This window comes from Strigops habroptila, chromosome 10 (assembly GCF_004027225.2).
Source record: "Strigops habroptila isolate Jane chromosome 10, bStrHab1.2.pri, whole genome shotgun sequence".
Classification (NCBI taxonomy): domain Eukaryota; kingdom Metazoa; phylum Chordata; class Aves; order Psittaciformes; family Psittacidae; genus Strigops; species Strigops habroptila.
In genome coordinates this window covers 39,797,809-39,822,169 of record NC_046359.1, presented here as the reverse complement: position 1 = coordinate 39,822,169, position 24,361 = coordinate 39,797,809, and the positions used below count along the sequence as shown (strand labels likewise).

General features: G+C 40.5%; 1 long non-coding RNA gene across 2 annotated transcripts in view; it reads left to right on the top strand.

Moving 5' to 3' along the window:
- LOC115613741 overlaps positions 1-24,361 on the top strand; it is a 41,551-nt gene that overhangs the window by 4,229 nt on the left and 12,961 nt on the right. Inside the window, exons 2-7 of one of the 2 annotated variants that reach the window (XR_003993493.1) lie at positions 8,911-9,069; positions 11,040-11,306; positions 14,989-15,072; positions 20,433-20,517; positions 21,365-21,541; positions 21,956-22,023. This is a non-coding gene — a long non-coding RNA (uncharacterized LOC115613741). Of the gene's footprint in view, positions 1-8,910; positions 9,070-11,039; positions 11,307-14,988; positions 15,073-20,432; positions 21,542-21,955; positions 22,024-24,361 lie in introns of both variants that reach the window. The other variant, XR_003993492.1, reaches the window with a different exon arrangement.

Below are 24,361 nucleotides of genomic sequence, written 5' to 3'. Positions count from 1 at the left end.
TGGGATTTTCTTTGTGTAGCACTGACAAATAATTCCATCCATGAAACATTTACAAGAGAGATGAGACTAGAAAGGATCTCCTGAATCTTTGAATCCAGACCTTGTTATTATGTTACTGCATGAGTAAAAAAATATGTTAGTAATATAATTTGTGTATATTCTCTTGGTTTCATTTTAAGATTAACATTAGTTGTCTTGTGCTCTGTTCCAGCATCCTGCTTTACTGAAAGTTAGATACAATCATATCATTAAATGGTTGTCACATTGAACATTTAAAATGTATTTTTATGTGTTTTGAACACAGAAAAAAAAAAAATATCCAAACACAATGTAACCATGACACAAAGTAACTATTATGTCCAGTAGAGAAGACAGTTATGTTATTGACATTGGAAAAGAGGGTGAAATCTTCAGACATCCATGCCAGTATTTTGGGTAAAAACATTTTTATTGAAAAGTAAAACTAGGATTGAGCTTTGTTTGGTTGAGATTTTTTTTTTTTTTTCCAAATAGAATGTTCCAAAAAGGAGTCCAAATGAGTGCCATAAATTATTTCATAAGACAGCTGTAGGTTGTATATTACAAAACAACTAAACCAAACTAACCAGAAAGCCCTGGGATTAAGCAGATGAAAAGCCCATTCCAGATGGAAAACAGCTCAAGAGACAGAGCTGCCCAGAGTCCAGAATGCTCTGTCAAAATTAGGTTATATTAGTGTAGTCTTGAAAAGGAGGTTTGGAAAAGAGGCAGAGTTAATACAGCAGTTAAACTGTGTTTGACAGGCTAAATGGAATGAATTTCCTAGCTCCAAATGGCTGCACAGAGCTCCTGTAATGGGTGTTTTGCTCAAAGGATAATGAGAAATGAAGAGGGAAAATTATTTCATTTGTCCAGACTATAATCAATCACTTCCAGGAAAAGAAACCTTTCATGATTTTCCAGCAGCAATAGGAGTTGTTAAATATATTGGTTAGTTGCACAAATTGCTTTGTGAAGGAAAAAAATGAAAAGTTATTAGAGAAACAAGATGCACAGAATTAATTTGTAAATTTCTACCTATTCTTAGTCATTCTGCTGTCTTTGTGCCTTGATACACGCCTTTTTTCTTTCTTGTCTCGAAACTTCTAATAGCCTTAAAAGCATGAAAGCAATAGAAAGGATGGAGAAGTCTCAAAAGAAAAGGGATTTTTCATCTGGCACCATGTCCAGCCCAAAAGCCATAAAGGCTTTTCCTGAAACTTTAGGATTGCAAAAGCTTACTGAGTTTTGCCAGATTATTTGCCTCTGATGGAAATTCCCTACTGGTACTGGCGGTTTCTGGACAGTGATAGAAACGATTACATAAAGTGATGGTAGGCATATGATTAAAAAGTACTCTGCACAACTATACTATGCAAGAATTTCTGAGTGCCTAAATCTGTGTTGTCTAATCTAGTCATGAGAATATTATCACTCCCAAATTTAAACAGCAGGGAAGTTAAATCACAGGAAAGCCAGTCTTGTTCCCATTGAAGTCAACACTATAGTGCCTGGAGACTATCTTTGGTATATAGGATGTGAGACTGAACCCAGGATAGTAAGGATTTGATTTTGTGTGCCTGTGTGCACTTAAAATAAAAGGGTAGAGAACCACTCCTTTATTTTTTTGTGTTGTACATGCTCTGAAAGCCACTCAGGGAGCACAAGAGTGGATTCGGTGTTTCTACCTTTCCTAAACTCCCCAGGGGCTTGGACAGAGGGAAAAAAAGTTGAGCCTAAACTAATGTCCCCATGCCCATGAACCAAGTAAAGAGAAGAAGTTAGTGGTGTGCTAATTATTAGCTTCCAGGAATTTCCTACAGGCAATATTATGTCTAAATGCAAACCCCCGCACAGACTAATATCAGGTAAAGTTGTAACTGAAGGAGCAATGAACGGATGGAGGTCTGTGGTCCTGAACATGCCTACTCAGTGCTCTCTTGCTTTGCAGATGGCAGATGAGTCATCTCTTGTCATATCATTCTCTTTTCAATGCCACTTGAATCAGTCTGGTATCTTGGAAAAGGCTGGGTTCTTTAAAATAAGAAGTCAGTTCTGAAGCAGCTAGCTCTAAAGTGTAGATTTAGGTATTGTGTAGCTGCATGTCAATTTTATGGACATAATCCTTCAGTTTTAACTGGGCTTTTTAATTTCACCTAAAAAAGAAGCCAGTTGCATTCTTCCAACCCCATTTAATTCCCATCTCTGTGTGCAGCTTCACTTTATGTTTCTTATAACAAAAAAGGCTTTTAAAGTTGATAAATGGCTGCAAAGATTTTGCTTTTACTTTGTTGCTTTTCTGTTTATTTAACCAAGAGCAGTTCTTTCAGTTCTGACCTCAGCCTTGTCAAATAGACTGTGTTTGTCAAACTGCTCATGCTCCCATTAACTCCTAGCTGTTTCAATTGTCACGTTTGATGAATGGCTCAAATGCTGCTAGCATCATTAAAAGCAGGGATACTGAGGGAAGTATTATGTTATACTGGGTCCAAATGCACACCATAAATAGGAAAATTCCAAGCAAAGAAAATCTTTTATTGCATAAAGGAAATTGCAAGTGGTTTAAACTAATCTCTTTTAATGCCATCTTTCATATGTGCAGGAGACAAGAAAAAGCCCCTCAGGTTTCATGGTTGGTATTATCTCTTTATGGTTAAAGAACCATTAGTAGCTTTATAACCTTATTTAAACAGAGTTCATGCATACAGTGCTTGGGTCTGCTTGAGGGAACAGGCCTGCTTAATGTGAATCAAAGTGGCAGAACCATTCCCACAGTGCTCCGTAGGTCCAGAGGGTCTGTCCCTTCCCAAAAGAGAGCCTGCTGTTGCTGTAAGTCAGGGCTTCTTCTACATCAAGTCACGCAGCCCAATTATCACGCATTATTTCCCCTCCTAGATGGATGGGAGGAGCAGCTCTGGGGTGCGCGTCCTGGCCTCCGTCCAGTGCTGCCCTTGGCTCTGCCCGCCTGAGCAGTAATCACAGCTGAGCTTTCTCTAATGACCCACCTGGAAAAGCTGCACGAGTTCAGGCTTGCCAGGGGCTGGCAGGACTTGGTTATCCGGTTGTGCTCAGGCTAGCATTTCAGTTTATGCTGTCTGGTGCTCTCGTCTGCCCTTTGCTGTACTTACAGCACAGTGGGAGCAAGAACCAGAGTTCAGGATTAGTGCTGGGAAGTTGGGTAATGGCTTCAGCAGACAGGATAAATATTGTTGTTATTGTTGGTGTTGTGTTGTTGGTTTGGATTCTGGGGTTTTTTTAGCTGTTGAAGTCCACTAAAGGCCAAAGGATTTCTGTTTGGATAATTTTTCACATTCTTGAGGCAGATAAAATTATTCAGATGAATATTTATATAGATACATTTAAATATGAAAAGTTAGATGCTTCTGGACCTGTGACATTGCTGTGCTTATTAGGCTTAAGACAGTTACTGGGGTGTTCTTTTATGATTTTGTCTAAAAAAATTGTAATTCTAACTATATGTGCATATATGTATAGGCTGGTTCTAATATTCCTGGTTTTTACTCATGTGGAATTTTCATCATGAATAAGTACACTGCTGCAGTATATTTTTCCTGGACTGCAATACAAACCATTACAATGAGGACAGCAGGCAAACCATTAAAGCAACACTGTAATGGCATCAGAAGTAGGTCCTCAAAGTTTCTTTTTTCCCAAGCTACAGCAGCACATCGTGGTTTTTCCTTACTAGTGGATAGAAGGGATTTATTGATCTCTGTCTTTTATGAAACAGAGAGAAAGCAAAAAAACTTTGAGTTGTGTCAGAAACTCAGCCAGCTTCAGCATGTGTAACTCTGCCTGGTTGCTTGAGTGCAAGCAATGGCAGAAATTGTCTCTCTGCTATCACAGCTAACTCAAACTTTAGTTTTGAAATGCAGGATGTCAGTTACTTGAGCTCGAGGCATCATCACCCAAAATTAATGATTTGCATCACAGTTAAAGCATAAAACTTTAAAGATGTAGTGAGAAGCATTAATAATTAATGGATTCACTTAAGACCTTTTTCCCATTCTTAGATGCCATAAGCAGTAGAACACAGAGGTGGGCTATGGGCTGCCAGGGAGGGTGCTAGGGTGGGCAGCCAGCTCTGCAGAAGTGACTGCACCACATGTATTCAGACTACCCCTTTCACCTCACACACCCACGGGGTGATTGGTAGCATTTGTTGTTTCCTCCCAGGTGGAAAGGTGTTCCTCTTTATCTGAGCTAGATTACTCAGGTGTGTATGTATTTAGATTGCAGTGATCTGGAAATCAACAATACAAAGGTAATGAAGACTTTCCATCCAGACAAATAATGAAATGGTATTTCTGTATAGAATCATGAATGTGTGTTTCTGTCCTGGCATGCATCAGGTAACTGATGCTTGTTGCCTAGAACCATAAATATATATTTGGTTTCCTAAACAATTTCTTTAAATCAATGGCGTTCACAGTTCTTTTATTGTTGACTGAGTGATAATACTGTTAGGGAGAAAAATACTTTCCTTAGAACAACTGCTTTTTTTTCAGCCCCAAATGTATTCTTTTTTGTGTCTGTACCAGAATTAAATATTAATCAAAACAAAGTAGGAAAGCTGCAATCATTCCCTGATGAGACTCCTTGCATTTTTAATCACAATTTGTTGGTGTCACTGGATTTCTGTTACTCTTAGGAGTACTGAAACCTGCAGAATATGAATTCATTTGATTAACCACATTCAAACTGGGTCTATAGGAACAGCTTTTGTACTTAATATTGCTTTCTATGAGACAGATTATAAGCATCAGGGTAGCTGCATCTCAGAATTAAATGTAAGTATGTACTATACGCAGGTAGGTGCCAAGCCCCCACCCCACACATGCTCTCCCACTAAAACCCATGAGACCAGCATTTAGGAGAAACTACGCTCAGAGATCTGCAGGCTCAGTTGGTCTCTAGTGAAATGTGATCTTACATAGAAAAGTGGGATTGGAGATGTCAGTATCTGCACACTTGTTAAATCAGTGAAACGAAGAATTTGGCTCATAGTTCACTGATAAGGCATCAGCAAGGTTAAAGCAAAACATAAGAAAAATCTTGTTTGCTGTGCTCCCTTGTTCAGCATATAAATGATGCTTCAGGAGTATTGAAGTGAGTGCTGCAGGCTTTGCCTGGAAAGCATCAGAAGCAGAAAAAGAATTTTAACAGAACTCAAGAACTGAAGGGAAAAAATGTCATAAATCATTTAACAGTTGACCCGCGGGCAGCCAGACTAGAGAAGCTTTCCTATAGATTTCTGTCTCTTCAGCCTCCCTGTCTGCTTTCCAACCCTCCACCACCACCAGCCCTCCCTGTCCTTCATGCCTCTAGAGCCTGGCAGGCAGGACCCCATGTGTGGCCAGGGCAGGGCTGCTGCATACGTGTTCATGGGCTGTCCCCATTTTGCACAGGGCTTGTAAGAACTTGACATTCATTGAGACCTCTGCCCTTGTGTAACATGGAGTTAATACAGGGGATAAAGAGCAAACAGATGACAGACACACATTCGTACAACACAGTTACATTGTAACCTCGTTTCCCTAAGGAACTGCATGGTTTTGAGTATCTGATATTTTCGGAGATTGGATATTTTGCTTATTTTTAAAAGGAAATAAAAAGGTGCGTAGAAACAATCACAGGGAGGTGGCACCACGCTTTCCCTGACTAAGTAACCACAAAGCCATTCCGGATTGCCATATTCCACAACATACATATCCTAAACCTACTTCTATACCCAGTGGATTAGGCTGCACCTCAGACATTGAGAACTCAAAATGTAGAAGCCCTGTAGCAAACAAGCCTGCCTTCCCTATATGGTAGTCTCCAGGACTGCAGCGTTTATGCCATCTAGACATGTTAGCATTTGATAGAGAATTAAAAATTGAAGGAATGAATCGTACTTGACAAAACAAAAGAGGACACCAGTTTCTCCCTGGGAATGATGCACTTGGTGTCAGTAGGATTGCAACTTTTTAATGTATTCCAGCATTTCTGAGCTGGGGAGTTCTCTTTAATAATATATGCCAGATTCCCTTTATAATGACCAACTAAAATTGTAGGACCAACTCGACATAGCTATGATACCCTCAGTATCCTGCAGCATAGTTGGCAGAGCAAGTACACACTTCATTTTCTTTACTTTGTTTTTCTTGCTTGCTTGTCACTTCAGTTTGCCCATGAGTGTTTGCCATGCTCTCTTCCCACCCAGAAAGAATGCTAAGGCTGGATGGTAAATAAGGGACAAAAATAGTATCAACATAGATAACACTGAGGTTTTGTGCATGTGCCTTTTAAGAAAGAAACTTTGAAAAAAAAAAAAAGTCATTTGAAATTTTCTAGCTTTTATTAAGCAAAATGACAATTGCATGTTTGCATTTGTATTCAAATCAATAAAGCCGGAAGTGGGGGGTTTTCTCGGTTTTGAAACTCATGAAGGTGTGACTGAAAAGAATGATTTTTCCCTTGCATTAAGATCTTAAATCATCATCAGAACATTCTTCTGGAGCACAGGTGATAATGTGCTTATCTCCTGTTCTCTATTTTGTTCTTATCTCATGTACATAACACAAGAACTCTTAATCACCTATTAATAATTTAGAAATATTAACCTGGACCTAAATTTTGTTGTTTGCTTTCAGTTTCTCATTTCTAGACTAAGAAAAGTACTTCTAGCAGGGGCAAAAATATTGGCATTGTCCCACAGTGCCCAGAAATCACAGGAAAGAGTAGCCAGGGCAATAGGTAAATGAAGTTTTTAGTCATATTGTGTGAACTCCAGCTCTCACCAAAGGGAGAGAAGCTGGAATTCCCTCCTGTTATATCTCTGTGCTGTAAAATATGATGTTGCCTGATTGCTGCGAAAGTTCTGAATTTATTACCTAATGCTTCTTTCTGCTTGTCCTTTTGCTTGTTTTCTCCTCTAGTTGTGTAAATTTTCAGCCCACCCAGCTTGACTTAGCATTTCTGTCTGGAAGCATATTGGGAACAGCTTTCTTCTGAGGTACCTGGCACTTACTGCTTCTGCTTGAGCACCCTAGACATTCAGGAGACTTCAAAAGTGAGAGCTACTGCACTCAGATAAACTGTAGTTTTAGAGGTGAATCCAGCTGCTTACAAGACTATTTCAGTTGGCTTCCCTGTGATTCTGTGTTGCTGCTGTGTTGTTTTTCTTTACTATTTCTAAATACTCTGTTATGGATCAGCTCCTAGAAACTATTTAGAGGCGTCCTCCAGACTAGACCTTTATCCAGCTTTAAATTTAGTTTTCATGAGTTTCACGGGTCATCAGGTCACTGCTTATTGTGAGTCTAAGCCACTGAGACTTAAGTGATTCAGAGAACCTGACTAACTCACAAAAGCTGAAAGTATCCAAGTTGTTATGGTCTGGCCCATAACTGTCCTAAGAAGAAGTTAAATACCACAAAGAGCTGGGAATCCCCTTGTCGGAATTCTACACCAAAGTTATTAGATTCCAAGTCCTCACAAATGCTTGTTTTTCCCCAAAACAAGCATTTCCCCTTCTGACCTCTCTGATTTTCTGATATAAACGAAGAATCTTTTCATGATAATCAGAGTCAAGTATCAGTTCCAGAAAGCCATCACTATGCATTATAGGCACTTATGCACATTAGAAAACAAAACAAATCAAGCAATCTACCACTTTCCGGGATTAATGCTATGAAACATTGTATGGGTGGTCCATAAGTGGACAGAATGTTGCACTAATGTGTGACTGCCTGGCAATTAAGCTTAATTAGGGAAGGTTTTGAAAAAGGCAGATGAAAGTAAGTTATGGGAATGAAAGCAACTGTGCTTTTGGGGACTTCATTCTGCTACGCTGGTTCAGTGAAGTGCTGCTAAAGATGTCCCCCGCTCATCACATTCTGACACACATCCAACAGTTTGTCAAACCAAGTGTTTTCCTCCAGAAAGAGTAATCTCTTAGGAGCACATTCTTCACCTTGTCTCTGCTGGTTTCTTCAGGAGGCAGCTGTGCTTCAATAGTAAAAGCAGCAGATGATCCTTAATACTCGACTCTCTGGTTTAGTTTAGCATTGCCTCTGTTCCAAATGGAGTAACAGAGGTAACGATGAATGTGGATGTTTATTTTTGTGTGCGTGCTCTGGGGAAATTTCTTCACAATTTGATATTTTCAGTGCTTTCACTGAGCATGCCATATGGAACATCTGAATTTGTGTCCAGTGATTTTCCTTGGTGAGAAGACCCTGGTAAGCAGACCTGGAGTGGTTACCAGGCTTCCACGTTGCATGGTTCAAGGGCATCCCATCAGCATCTTTCAGAGCAAAGGACTTCAAGGTTTCTGTGCTCAGAGACAGACTGCTTCAGTGCTAGGTGCTTATTCCCTTTCCAAGAGAATTTTAAAGGAAATTAAATTTAACATGCTGAAATCCTCAATAAAACCAAATTGCTTTTTTCTGCTCTGGCCTGGATGGCTGTTACTGCAGGCACCATTCTATGGTATGCTGTGTTATACTGGGTTTTATTCAATTATGGAAAATAATTAAGTAGAAAAGCAGGGAAAACAAATGCTTTGCAAGCAGCAGTCAGATCTTCTTTTTTAGCATGGATAGTGTCTGGCATTGCTTTCCACCAGGACACTGGGATGCTTTTTTTCCCTCATGAACTTTTTATGTCCAAGATGAAATACATATTCTGTAGACAATTTATTTAGGAGAACATCAGTTTCACATGAGGAGTTCTCAGGGAATTTATATGTGGAAATCATATATGCGTACAGGGAAACACCTCATAAAAAGAATGACTACGTGGTCAGCAGCTGTGATTTACGTGCATTCCTTTTTAATCAAAAAATGTGTGTTCAGACCAATCTTTTCTCTTCTTTTTTCATTGCAGCTCAGCAAGGTGGCCTCAACTGCAGTTGTTTCACCTTCCCGTTCCCTTTGTTTTTGAAAACAAGAAAGCTAAACCCAGCACTTTGTGTTTTCTGTTACGAAGCTTATCCACATATGAAAGGTGCAGTAAGGACACCTTTCTCCACTGAAGGAAGCTGAAGTAAGTGTTGATAAAAGTATCACACATAAAAGACCATGTTAAAAATGAAAACAGAGAGAAAAGGATTCCTGAGCTGTGTGTGTTCAATCCATGTTTACCTGCACATGCACAGATGTAAAATGCACAAATGATGCATGTGAATATTTCCTACAGGTCAAATTTTGTGGAAATCGATCAAATTACAAATTTTATCCCTAGATATGATTCTCTAACAAAGCCTCTAGGTGGGAAACTCGTATTTAGCAGGAAGTGCTGTTTCTGAAGAAAGAGCCTCCTTAGCCGGGCAGCCTTGCTCAGATCCTCTACTTGCTTCCACATCTGTAGCTAGAAAGTGAGGGCTCAGCTAAAGAGTTGCTGGACCGTGAGGTAATGAGAAACTCCAGGGTATGCCTGGATCTGTGGTAACATAACACTTGCAAGAGGAGCTGGCACAGTCTCCTTGGCAGTTGTTATAAGCCCTCCATAGACTCATTCTTTCATGGGGATGATTAGATTGGTGAAAGGCTGATGTGGTTATGAAGGAGTAGGTGAAGAAGCCATTTCCCCACTAAAAGCCTAAAACCAGTGTTTATTACTTCCTGTTAGGTGACCAAAACATCACTCATCTGTCATTTTGACGATAGCCACTCTATTTTCATCTCCTTGACTGCCTGAAATACTGTGCCCCACACCTCTTTTCAACATGCTGTAAGTGCTCCTCTCCAGCAGGTTTTCCAGGATCTGCTGGCACCTTCTGCAGCAGGCAAACCTCTGGGAGTCACTGGGACGGACTCTGGAGGGAATTCTCTGAGTCGAATCAATTAGGCCAAAAGCTGGCATGCAGCTTTTGCTCAGTTAATGACAGGGAGAATGCACCTGAGTTGGTACTGGCTGCTTAAAAAGAATCTACAGGGCATCAGGAGGTGGTCTTCACTGATTTGGATATTTTCTAAGGTATATTTGGTGCCAGAATGTTGTCATGTTACTTGTTGGAACATCCAGGCAAAAGTAAATTTTTACAGCTCGAGATTTGAGAGACCTGTGACAGCAGCTGGAGCTATTCTCTCTGCTCTCTCCCCACACTGCAAGCCTTCACGAGACTTTAGAGCCAGAGAAATTGAGACATATGAATGGAAGCTGCTGAAAAAATATGCTAGCGAATGAAACAGGTCCATTATTTCCGGTGTTCTAGGAGATGCCTTTCAGTCTGCATTTCTGCAAGAGATGTTTATTATTTACAGGTGAAGGAACTCAGGCTTGCTGGTATCCTTTGCCTCCTTCTACCCTGCCCTCGTTCCAGTTTCCCCACCTCCTTCCCTCTCTTGTGGCTTTCCGGTGCAAGCAGCCACAGCAACCCCCTGCTTGGGATCCAGGAGCAATGCATCACCACTGGCCCAAAGCGAACCTCGGTGACAAACACCTTGATCTCATGTTCCCAGCACCCTCCCCTGCCAGTAGCGGGAGGAAACTCCAGTTTATGTTAATAATGTGTGGAGGGTGGCCAAAATATTTTGTGAGGTTTCTGGCTTGAAAGGGTAATGAAGCTGCCTCTGTCTCAGTGCGCTGGTGCAGGAGCAAGCTAAACCACTGGGGAACATGTTTCAAAGGAGAAGTACAGAGCACAAACTCTCTGGGTTTTGCACTTCCACTAGGGGCCAAGTTTTGCCTCTTTCCACCTTTTTCCAGGCTGGCTGCTCCCTGTCACACAAAGGAGTCATGGGTGGGGGAGGGTGAGTGGCTGTTTCTGTGGATTAGCTTCAGACTGAGAGTTGCACTGAGAAGCATTTCTTAGTTTATACCAAAATAATGAATTGTTTAACATGTAAAGTAAACCCAGAAAGTTATTCCCATAAATCTGGTTTAAAATCTACCTATTTATGAACTCAGAGCAAAAGAAACCTCCACGCTGCTACGAGCACAGCCAGATTCTTTGGGCTTGCTTCAAAAAGCTCGTTCTTTTTGTCATTCCTCTCTGACCTCCTCCCTGCTAGTCCTGGGATGAAAAGCGAGCCAAAGATCTGCTGAGAAATGGGCCGAGCCACTGCTGACCTTTGCAAATCCAATTTCTTCAAAGTGAGAGCTAATCGACGTGTTCCCACGCTGTGTATTGCTGAAACGTACGATGCAATTCAAGGAATTAATTCACCATGGTGCAATCTCGTTTTGAATCCAGTTTTCTTGCTATGTGTCAGAGGGTGAAGGAGGCAGAGTGTGGTACAAGTTATGAAGAGCAGTCGCACACAAGTTTCACAAACCATGTAAGTCTGTCTTAGAGATTTTGTACTTTGGAGGGGTTCTTCCCTTACAATATAAAATGCATTAGCCTCTCCCCACTTCTACTTTCCTCCCCCTCTAAGAGAGAGAGACATTTTGTAGTGATTTAAAAGGAAAATAAGCAAATGAGAGTTTGTACTGAATAATCTCCCAATAAAGGAAAAAAATAGCTGTCTTGAGGGTATTATCTGAGGGGTAAATGAGGTGCCTGTCTGGAGAGATCTGCGTGCACAGGATCTATAGGTGAATGGAATGGTGATTCAAGGAGAGCTTTAAAATTGATATCTAAAATTCAGATTCTCTCTCTCACTTATGGGGTCTGGTATGAGTGCTACTCCTGTTTTACAGTGGTGAGAGCAGTCCGCTCTGTGCTAAGTTTTGCAATCTCTGGTAGGTACCACAGGAGTGCCTGCAGCATCCATGCAGGAAAAGCATATTGGCATTCCTAACCTAAACCCTATACTCTTGTTTTAACATTTGTGTGCAGACTGGCCTCTTCCCTCTGTTTTCCAAAAGGAGCTGCACTTTATTTCCTGCACAGCTGACCCCAGTGCAGGGTAGCCTGATGCACCAAACAGGAGCGAGTGCCAATGCACTGCAGCCTGCTTATGTGTCCCAAGAGATGCCTGTTTTTGTAACACTGCCACTTTTCATCTAGGGCAAAAGGGACAGAAGAGGGCTCTTGTTCCTCATTTGATTACTGTGGGCCATGTGTCACGGGTAGCACATCTAGAAGCCCTTTTGTCAGTGCCGAGGAGAGGAGCTACATCATTCCCGCTGAATGGTTGGGTTTGGCGTGCCTTGCTGGGGATCCGTGGGAAGCCATGGCATGGCAAACATCAGCTAAGCTGCTCCATGCTTGGTGCCTTCCCACAGCCCTCCCAGCATACGGTGTACCTGGCCAGTGTGGTTATATAGTAGTACCAGAAATATTGCAACCTATTTATTTATTTCATTGTTGTCTTCATTGCACAAATGTCATTCCATTAGAGCTGATGTAATGGAGAATCAGGCCCTTGGGCTGATGGACTAAACTATGCCCTGGCTGTGTAAGCTGAAGACTTTCAATGCTCTCATTTTCTAGTTGTCCCTAGCAAAGCAAATGAAAATATATCATTGTTCTCAAGATTGCTGAATGATACAAGTCCTTTTTTAAATTTTATTTCCGTAACCATGAATAGTAAATTTAATCCATTCATGCCTGGTTTATAAAAGAGCCTGCTAACTAACCAGATCTGGAGAACTCACTTTCTCAGCAAGTATTGCAGTAAGAGAATTGTTTGTGTTTTCGTTACTTTCTCAATATTTTTGTTATTCTCTTTCCCAAGACACGATTAGATTTTCCAGCCGTCTGGACATCAAAGATTCTGGAGAAGAGATTGTATGAACTGGATAGGTAACAGCTGTTACAGATGGATATGCTGGTGGAAAGGGGAGAGGGCTAATTTATTTTATGTGCTTCCTCCCGCTCCTGGCATCTTTCACTGTGGCACACTGTTCCTGTCCTGTGACAGGGAATGTCTTTGCACAGAAGGAGTCCTTGTCTACAGGATTACACCTACCTTTGGGTTTCGCTGTTGTTTATAAGTAACTTTTCCAAATGCCTTCATCATAGCTCTTTCACCTGCTCTTCCAGTAGTTTAATCAAGTTAATAGCACTAATTGACAGATTTTCATTTCTGACCTTTTCAAGTCAAAATGTTTTGTTTACTCCTCTTCTGGATATTTTGGGACACTTTAAAATGGATTTATTTCTGTGCGGTGAATTCCTCAAGAAAGGTCACACAGAACTGAAACAGAGTTTCAGCTTGAATAAACTGCAGTGTCTCTGCTGTGCCCAGCCATTTAATGTGGGAATGAAGGTTTGCATAAATCTTCTATATTTCCTCATCTGGTGTAAAGTTCCTTGAGCTCCTCTTTTAAATTACTCACTGTTTAGGAAAGATCTTAGAGGCGAAATGGAGATTTGTAGTATTGCAAAGTATAAGCTGGTACTTTGTGCATAAGGACATGATTTTTGCGTATTATTATGCCAAAAATATCTGCTCTTATTCACCTAACAGTAAAGAGACCAACAGTTTTAACCAGATTCAAAGAACATCAGACTCCTACTTCTTTTTTGTACTTTAGGTTTGTACATGCTTTCACATATGTATGTTGTGGGTTTAAGCAGTTAGCCTCATGTTCTCCAAGCTTCAGCAAAAGACAGCATTTTCAACATATATTGTCTGAAAAAGATGTCCTATGTCCTATAAATATTCTAAGACATCCAAAAATTTAAGAGGGACTGGCATGTTCTCAATCTAGTCCTCCTGAGGTAGCCTAGATTAATACTTTCTCCTTCCCTGCTCTGAGCAACATCAGAATCCATTGCTGTTGCAGAGAGGAGAGACTGGCTTCACCCAGTCTGTGAGGATCCTCAGACCTTTGCAAAAACACTCAGAATCTTACAGAGTTTGAGCCTTTTCTGCAGACTGGCCTGGGGGCACTGGGCACCTCTTCTGGGAGAACACTAAGGGAGCAGATTGTCTGTGTCAAAGGCTGCTTGGGCTGCTGTCAGGAGAAGGAATCCCAGCTGGAGAAGGACAGAATGAGAGCCATGTCCAGAAAGCCATCTCTAATGGGATTTGGGGTTTTGTTTGTTGTTGGGTTGTTTTCTTCCATCTCTTTCATTTGCTCCCTGACTTACGCTCTGTATGTTTCAAGTAAATGACCCCCAAAAGGGAGGAAGTTCTTTTAAAAAAGAGCTACTGAGCTCTTGTGCAAAGCACAGAATATGGTTTTCTGCACAACCAGTGGAGAAATGAGAACAGCTCTGCCAGTGTCAAGACAAAATTCTCCATCTTTAGTGAGCATTTAGACTGTGCAGTAAAGATCAAACTACATAGCTAAAGGCAAAACTGCAGAGGAAGTTCAAGGCTAGGTGGGCAGTTTGCTGCAGGAGCAGGGAAGTAAGCCTTTTCCATTGCCGGTCTTGTAGTGGGCATTTGCCATTCAGCTGGCACTGTAAGCACACCAAAGAGTTTTTATCACAAAGAAGAGTCTGGAAAGGTGTCAGTTTGCTCAACTGAAGGAGCTGGCAGGATTTAAATTCCAGAAACAAAACCACTACAATGATTGTTTTCCCTTTGGTTCATCTTGTATGATTATAGTCTAGAGCCAAAAACATTTCAATAACTTGCAAAGCTGGAAGCTAATCAGGTTATCAAAATGGGCTCCAGCTCACTGAGAGATGGCAAGAAATATGCCCTTCTCCTTTAGGATGTTGTTAATAGTTTTGCTTTGCTTGCCAACTTATTAAAACTTTGATTCGATTTGAAGGGAGGTGGCTAATTGAGGAAGATCCTTGATATTTCTTCAAAGAAAACAAGTTTTCTGTGTACAGTTCATGCAAATAGGGAGAGAAAAAGGTGTCTGACTAATCATGAGAGGTATGGTGAGTGAAATCTAGATTGCAGGCTTTGCTTTACACATAGCCTGTTCCATATGCCAAGTTAGGACTCTGCAGGTGAATGTCACCCTAACAGCCTACTTACACTGTAAAATTACTCCTGTTATCTCGGGTTCCCCAGGTCATGTACTAACACACACAGAATTAAGCACACTTAGTGCATGTACATTGGCAAAGGTTGGTGTAAGTCACAACCTTTTAATTATGTGTTACAGGGCATCCAGAAGAGCAGCCAAAGAATCAGCAGGTGCTTTTGCAAGTGGTCACACCAAAAGATTGACAAGCTATGAACACAACAGGTAATTCAGGTGCAATAGCTCACAGATTACTGTAGTTTTTACAGTGTCTCCTTCTCTGGGGACATTCTAAAACCCACCTGGACACGATCCTGTGCAACCTGATGTAGGTGAACCTGCTTTAGCAGAGGGGTTGGACTAGATGATCTTGAGAGGTCCCTTTCAACCCCAAGCATTCAGTGATTCTGGTTCTCTATGTATTTCCCACAAAGGAACACTTATTTGTGGTGACTTTAAAATGTTATAACACTGCTCTGAAGCAGTACAGAAATGGTGAAGTTTAATGTGTATAGTGAACAGGGAATTAAAGTTCTATGTCTCAAGAACTCCACTATGAACATGTATAATATTTTTCCTCTCACATAGTTGCACCTTCATAAAACCTGTGAAACTGCAGCTTGCAGAGGAAGGATAAAGTACAGAGCAAATTTATCTAACCAGAACTGTATTACTTATAGGAATAAGTACCCAGATTGGGTACTTGGTCATAGGTACTTGGACAGGCACTTTTCAAACCAGTTTAATCATGTTTCATTGTTTACAGTTTGTGTCTTTCTCTCAGTATTACATCCAGAGATAATTTAAGAGCACAACCTGCTTGTAGGCTTAGGTGTGGGGGACGTTTGAAAGAAAATGGAAAATTGGTTAGTTATCGTAGTTTATAACACCAAAGCATTCAAGCTTGGATATCTTGGTGTTCGCTTTTTCTGTTAAGGAATTTATTCTTTCTGTGAATTTGTGTCTCTAACTTTGCTATTTCTGTTCCTGTAAATACATATATTTTCATGTAGTTTAGGAAGGAATGATAGGATTACAGTGATTTTGGGCAGATTTGGAGCTCTGCTATATTGCTAGAACATCTCAGAATTTCCAGGGGCCTCAGAAGGGTTGATCCAGATTTACAGTTGTGTAGCACCACAAAATTTAATCCCTTTACATTTGCTTCAGAGCTATTGCTTTAGTCATCCAGGTCCCTAAACTGGTTATCCAGTCCAGTTCTTCAGTAACATTGCACTCAACTTTTATGAATTTCATGTAACATCAGATGATGGTAAATAGGTATAAAGATAAACAGCTTTTCAAGATAGAAACTGCTGATATTTTATATTAATTTCTAGATATATTATGACACTAGTGCTGTTTGGGAAAGTTCTGATTTCCAAAATATGACCTCATGGCGTGTTTTATCTTATTGGCTTCTTGCCATATTGCCAGAATGCAGTGTATTCAAACAGAGGCAACCAAAATGTAGGCTTCAGCAGCCTATGCATGCAGAGAAAGAGAGCAAAGCTGGTTTTCGTTTTCTAGAAACAGATCATGGTTACAGTACACCTCCAACTGAATGTCTTTTTATTATTGGTTTTGTGGTTTTGATTTTGAATGGGTTTTTTGGTTTAAAGTTTTTGAGGCATGTGTATCATATGCTCACAGGAAAAGTCCAAGTTTCAGAGTGAATTTAATGCTTTTGAAAGCTTTACTGGAAACCATCATTCTCTGCCTGCTAACAAATACAGCACCTCCAACCCTTTCTGCACTCTTTGTGAAAGATCCCTTGCGAAAGAGAACCCTGAATGCCTGGCTCAGGAGGTACTGTTCTTGAGAAGAAAAGATGGACTCTTTGCTCCTATGCTGAGTTTCTAAGACTATCAAAAAAATTCTATTTAAGAAAGACCAACTTAAGAAATAATATCTTGAAGAAGATATTAACTTATGGAAGAATATTTTTTCACTAACCGTTATGAGGAGCTTTTAGTTTTCAAACGCCTGTGTAGTTCAGCTGGACTGTCAATTCCCTGTCCTCAGTAATTTAAACCCTGTATTTTCCATAGGACTGTTCCACATTATGCAAAATGTTATTAGCAGAAGGGAAAAAAAAAGGGATTCTGATCAGAAATCAGAACTGCCTCAGTAAAAGCCTGGTCGAAATATGCAATGAACAGGGGTTAAATTGCCAGTTTCATTTGTGGGCAGTTCTCGGGAGATCACTTACAACAATCTGGGTTTTCAGGAAAAGCTGTGAAGATCAGCCATTCAGCAATGTTGCTTCTTACCTTGAGCATTAACATATTTTTCTCCTAGCCATCTTTTCATCTTTTTTCATCTAGCTATATTTATAAAATTATAAATGGGTAATAGATGGATACAGATGCAATCATTTCACTTCTTTTCTCTCTTTTTCATTCATATTTTATTTCTGTTGAAGGAATGCAAAGATTATATTCACTTCTCAGATGATTTTTCAAACCAACAGGATTTGAATGGCTAAAAGTTAAAAAGCTGTTTTTGCCAAACCTTTGGTGGTGTGGACTCCTCTTGTTTATTTGTATTTAAGCTCCTGTGATAATATTCTGGTAAGATCTGAGATGGGATTTTGGTTCCAAGAAGTAGACTGGTTTGTGACACTGGAGGTGGAATACTCAGTATGACTTCTCAAGTGGTAAGATAGTGATAAGATAACTCAGTGAAACAACAAGAAGCATTCAGTAGTTTTGCAGAGAGGATTATCTTTCTGAGAGTGTTCAACCCAAATAGAACCAGGAAGTTTAATCATTGTTTGGAAATTCATGCCCTACTGAAACCTGGTCACTGTGTAGCTCAAGAGTTACAGAAGGTTTAGGCAAGGTTCACATCCTGATGGTTCACCGTCCGTAGGTGAAGAAGCTGATCTAAAGCTGATATGAGCACCTGCTATGCAGCTAGTACACAGTTCATTTATTCTTAACTTTTTAAGTACTGCATTTTAAAAATCTCCATCTTTTTCAGCCTGAATGGTATTTCTCTGGCAACACCTTTTATGTGGTTTTAGAGCTGTGCCCAACAACTAGTTTTGTTCTTGTTTCTGTAGCATTGTCTACAATTTCTGCCAAGGTATTGGCAGATGTGAAGAAATGTGCATTTGTTGAACTCAAGGGTTATTTCAATTTTGTAGGCTTTAGTCAATATCAATTACACATGATTCAGATGCCGTATAGGAGATGGATGACTTTATGGAATGGGTTCAATTGCCAGTCTTACCCAGGTAAATCTGGAGTGATTCTTGTAAGCAGATCTGACTCCACAGTCTGCCTCTCTGTTAGTTTGACTACAGTGATGGAGCTGTTATGCATACTAGACCACACCAGCATATGTGATATCTGGTCCTACATTAGCTTAGCAGGAGGAGGGTGAATTTGGCAGCTTGGTCTGTGTCCATCCCTCTTACTTTCATTCAGAAAATCATTTGAAAAAAAAGCATGTCAGTTCCTCTCCGTTTTGATGGTTAGCCTCCTAAGCAGCTTCCTTTATTGATAATTTCTGAGTTAGAACGTAATGCATGTTTAGTACTTAGAAAATGTGTATTTCATGAACTTCCTTGATGACTGAGAAGCTTCGGTTACTTTTTTCTTTCAAAACAGATACATATCCTTACCTCCCTAGCTGGACAAAGCCAATGAGGAATCATTCTTATCATCTTTCTGAAATATCAAACTTCTCATGGCAGAAAATACCAAACCATCCCGCGAGAATGCAGGCCATGTGAATAGCCTTGCTGAATTCCTAATTGTTTGCTCTGGCAGTTCCCAGTGAAGCAGCTGGTTGTCTTTGGAAAGCTATGCTTGTTGTTTTGGGTTTGAACATCATGTGTCTTTAATTTTCAGCACTAGCCACAGGGATAAGCATCACAAATATCAGCTTGAAGGCCTTTTGCCCTTGGGAACCCAATATATACTTGGCAGCCTCTTTGACAGTGGGACTGAGGGGAGAATCAAAGTTGACTCATTGCCTTATACCCCCTCAGGGAGAAGAGAGAATAAAAAGGGCAATTGCTGCTTCCTTCTGTTGCCTGAAGCAAGTCTTTCCTGTTTTGTAGAGAATAAACTAATGCCATATTCTGAAACAATCTGCCCTCTATACGAACAAATTATTCCATCCAGTACCATACAGCTGATTCTAGAGCTTGGCTTCCTTGTGTCCCAGTGCAGTCCTGAGTGGAGTTCAGAAATACAGAAACCCACACATGAGAAGAAACAGCCACTCACATCTTCCACTCACATCTTCCATTCAAGACTCACCTCCGACAGAACCTGCTGTCATGTTCTTCAGCTCAATGTGCAGTAAACTCTAAAGAAAATGAATTTGTAGAGTGCTGTGTACTCTCTCAGGTGGAGAGACTGTGGAGCATGCTTTGTTTATTGCGCCCAAGCTGTTAGCATATTCTGATCTCCTATTGCACGATTAGGACTAGTACAAATGAGCATCACCCTATGACTTTCAGTGAAGGTATGTTCATTACTCTGCCTGTGGATATAACGTCCCAAATATTCCCCTTCATATGCCACACTGAAATGAAATAGTCATTAGTGACTTGGTAACATCATAATATGTAAGGGAAGCCCAAGCCCTAATGTATGCATTAGCTGAAGATTAAGCAGGACGCCAGATGAGCTTTGATTCATTTTAGAAATGTTGCTAGGCAGAGCTCCAAGCTCACACCAAGTGATGCCAAGATACTTGCTCATGTCTCCATCCCCCCTTATCTCAAGTGATGCTACTGCCAGAAATAATTTTCCTTAATACAAAAACTTTACACATTTTGCACATTGCTCTTTCCTATGTAAATCTCGTCAGTTTATGCTTCCCATTTGAAAATAGAATTCAACTTTTGTATTTTAGATCTGAAAAGCATATTCCTTTAAGACAGCATTTTCATCTTGCTAGGAAACCTGTTCTTTGTATTTTATAGTCAGTTCAACTCAGCACACGAATCTTCTAGAAGAAGGTGGTAATTACCAACTAAGATATTCCATCATTTTCTTTTTGTTTCTAAGAGTTCAAGTTTTGGTGTTAGTCCTGAACTTCAGTGCTTTTCTAGGGAGTATCCCTTTGAGTTCATGAGGGATTTGTTGAACTACTCAAATACAAAAGAGAATTTTAGCTGGGGAAGAAGATTGCAAAGAGGAATGAATGTGTTAGCTTAGCATGAATCTGAACTTTGTCTTGCAAAACACTGCACAGCCTTTCAGTGATAGAGAGCCTGTCGGAATCAGCTGTTGTCTCACAGCTGAAAATAATAGGGCTCAAAATGGTTCGAATTGTTCCTGATTTGAAAAGTAAGTTGGTATGACTTTTTAGATACTTCATTTAAATATACTTGTGTATTTATAATTAATATTATATAATTATATTAATCACCCTGTCCAACACAGAGAATATGGCCTTCATCTGTAAGCAAGATCCACTCTTTACAGTTTCAGGAGTGTATGCCTGGACCTAATTATACAATTAACACTTTGGGTTTGCTTTGTGACAAGTTGCTTAAGTTATCAGTGCTTTAGGTTTCATCCATGTATGGCTCCATTATCATCTTTTATGTCTACTTCCAGCAATTTATTGACGTGCAAGGTGCAAAGCTCCTAAGTCAGTGGTGTGTATTTTATATGGAAGAGCCAAACAGAAGTGTGGCAGAAGGTAAAGTCCAGTTGTTTCTTCTTCCTTGTTCCGTCTTTTAGCACTGCTTCACACTGAGGTATGGAAATTGTCTTGCACAGGATTACGCAGACACAGGAAGGCACTCTGTACTTGATCAAGGGCTGAAGCAAGCAAAACAAAACAAGTGTGATGCTAAGAGCAAAACACAGCAGAAGAGACTTTGGGAGGATCTCTAAAAAGTTTAAATTAGTAAAACATGTATGTGGGTGGGACAGAAAGAGAATAAAGCATAATTAAGTTACTGAAGCCTCCGGAGGACTCTGACATTGTTCAGTGTGTGCTGCAGTTGGCTTTAAAGAAATTTCAAGACTACCCACATCCTTAGAAAGGGGACTTTTTTTGAATGAGTGCATGAAGTTTGTGCTTTCTTAGGCCATGCATCATCCTGTTGCAGGGTACTGGGTGTATTACAGGAATGCACGAAGGCAAACACCCCACCTTCCACAAACTGGTGACAGAGCTGGGCAATGCACAGCTGAAAGCCAGGGGAGAACTTCGCCATCCTGCACTAAAAAGGGCACTGGGGCACATCCCCTTCTCCAAACTGGGCTGAGAGCCAGACTCCTGTCTCTCTGCCTTGGTGGGGACAGCCCTCTGTGGGGGTCCCTGCCTGCACGCTAATACCAGGAGAAGGGTGGATGGATGAGAGGCTATAGCTTTTCCCTCTCTTCCTTTGAAGTAGTGGGTAGCAGAGAAAAGAGTGCCAGTCACAGAAAAGTATTCTTACAGCTACTTACAGCATTTCTAATTGCTCTACAATGTAGACAGTTTAGGTCTGATGCCCCCATACTGTGAGTGACCCATACACTGCCCTCTTCCCCTCCAGCCAAACCCTGCTTGCCCTTCTCTTTCCCTGGAGCTTCCTGAGGGTGACCCTGAATGACAACCACAGCAAAGGACAACAAGCCTGAGGCTGACAGAAGAGAACATAAGGAAAATCACCTTGAGAACATTTGCTAGCAGCAGCCATTCCAACTTCTCCTCCAAACTCCTACCTCATTAGGTACTCACACTGCATACACGTGTTGTCTCTGTGAGACTGGCTGCCATGAGCACACCAGCAAATACTTTCTATCTTATTTTATTTCAATGATAATACTGAATATTTTCTCACTATGAAAATTTGCATATAATTAATAAACTCTGGAATTCTCTTTTTTTAATGAGTGACAGAACTTGTAAATGAAGTGGCTCTACAAAACTATTTATTTCATAATGCCTGTAACATTTAGTCTATTGGTTTCGTAAGCAAAAACTGGAGTTAACTTTCTCATACAAGAGCTGTTGGTTTCACCACAGAAAACCCAAGGTAAGATTTTTGTATCTGAGTTTACACTGCAGAAGATTTTGAGCTTCTGTGAGCTTCATAAAGCTCTGAAAAGTAACATGGTTTACTGAATGATGTTGTTTCTTGCAGTCATGGCAGCAGATCAGAACTCTTGAGCTTGACCATGTGAATGCCACGGTGCGCACAGGGCAATATAGGTAGGTGGCAAGCCTTGAATCAGACAGGGTTTTTGGTCTCAAATAAAATAGCCTCTCAATTGACTTTTGTCATGGTCTCCAGAGCCCAAGGCCACTGGAAATCTGTCCTGCCCCTTGTCCAGGTCTATGTCCTCCCCAAGACATCCCTACATGAATGCTCAGTGGCTCTGTCGTGATGGCAGACTCCTTCACTGGCAAATTAGTGTGGTGGTGTGGCTGGGAAAGTCATGTAAGGCAGCTATAATGGTGAAATTATGAAAAGTAATGAGGATTTGAGCTGTTATCTCTCTCATAAATACACATTCTTACGTGCAGAAAAAGCACAGTGTTGACTGAAAATACTGTGATCTTCAAGGAAGGAAAATCCCAAAGATGTTAGCCAGAAGTGTCATGTCTTTATGTATGGTTCACTTAAAACCAAAAAATCTGACCTTCTGTAAGGTGGCTGCCAGCCAACATTTCAGTAATATTTCCTTTCTGTTTCTGCTCACACAAAGTGATTTATGTCCAAGTGCTCCCTGGCTGGTTCTGAAATTGCAATGATGATTTTGATTGTTTGTTTATAGTTTTGTCTGAAACAGTGTGTCATTTATAGGCAACAGCTGTGCGCATATAGAGTCCACTGTTCTTCTGTCTTGTCTCTGACTGTTCATAACTATTATATGTAAGTTTGGGGAGGAAGAGGACCATGTTCTCACCTTGCTGACCAAGAAAGTAATAGTTTTCGAGGAAATTATTCTGACAGATGTGTAGGGAAGTCAGAGTTGTGTCAGTTTTTTCCCTGGGAAGAGTTAACATACTTTCCCATGGAAGAGGTGAGGCCGGAGCTGTATGCCATCAGCCCAGTAGATGTGAGGCATTCAGACTGCAAGGGAAACGCAGCTGGGCTCAGCTGTGGGGAACAGGGTCATCTGTGCAGGGCACTGCATGAGCAGCGTGCTCCAGGACTTCAGAATTTGCCTACACAGTGTCACAGAGGAGATCTAGTTCAGACGTTTAAGCTGCAAAGTCTGTCTGCACACCACACAGCTTGTTTTGCTCATTGAGACCCACATGCATGTTAATGGCTTGTACATCTTTTAGGTGATTTGGCATGGACAACAGAAGAAAGGGAAATCAGATTAAAAGAAAGGTGTGAAAAATGGAGTAGACAGTAAAAAGAAACCCTGGAATCAGAATTCAAGAACATAGTGCAGTATATAGCAATATAAATACCATTACGACCGATCAGGCTGTCTGGTTCAGTGAAAGAACATCACTTTTTGTTTAAATAATAAGTTCTAGCGAATACTTAAGTGTTTTGAGAGAGATGAAAATGTCCACCATCATGATGATAAAACAAAATAGTGATGTATATAGATTGCCTGCTGCTCTACTTTCCACCTTGTGGAAACAAGAAACAAAATGGTTAAAGGACAACAAAGAAGAAACTTTATTGTGGAAAGAAAATACCCACAGTATGTAATGGATTTTTTCTGCAGAAAGTACCTTTTCTTTAAGTGTAGGTGTTTTTCTTTTCAAAAGATATCAGAGAAAATAGATCTCATTCTCTTATTTAGTTGGGACTCCTACAGATTCATAGACATCGAGGCCAACAGTCTGTTATGATCACTGGTTCATCTGACTCATATAAATCAGCTTGTACAATTTCCTTCAGTAATTGTTTCACCAAGCTTATAACAAACAACATACTGCTAATTAAAAGGTTGTGATCTGATCTGATTCCACTTAGGCTTAGTCCCAATGACTTTAAAAGAACTAATCACACCCACATTAGAGATGCAAAATACCACATGAATCTTACAAGGTATTGATACCAAAAGCATGATGAAACTACCATCATCACATTCTGGGTAAGGAATCAGCAAGGATTTGGGCCATGTTTTATAGTTGCGGGCTAGGTGCATAATGCAGGTTTACTAGCAGTGGCTATGATTGCACAAACATGCAACAAGAAGCATTAAGACACACTTTGCTCCAGAAAGTCAGTTAAGGTCCAGAGAGGAGAACATGGCAGCTAGTGAATTCTCTGACGCATGGTAGTTCAGTGAAACATCATTTGGCGCTCCCAAAAATCATAGAATCAACCTGGTTGGAAAAGACCTTTAATATCATCAAGTCCAACCATTACCCCCGGGAAATGTGACTGGAAGAATAAGTGATTCCCAAAAGACTCCTCAAGAAGAGTACAAAGCTACAGGCCAGACTATTTGTTTTAGAAGACTGCTGACTGAGCCCATCTATTGTTGGGTCTGCTGCAGCTTCTCTTTTATTCTCATCAACTTAGCACCCTCAGATTTCTTGCAAATAATTTACTAGACATTGAAGATTTATCATG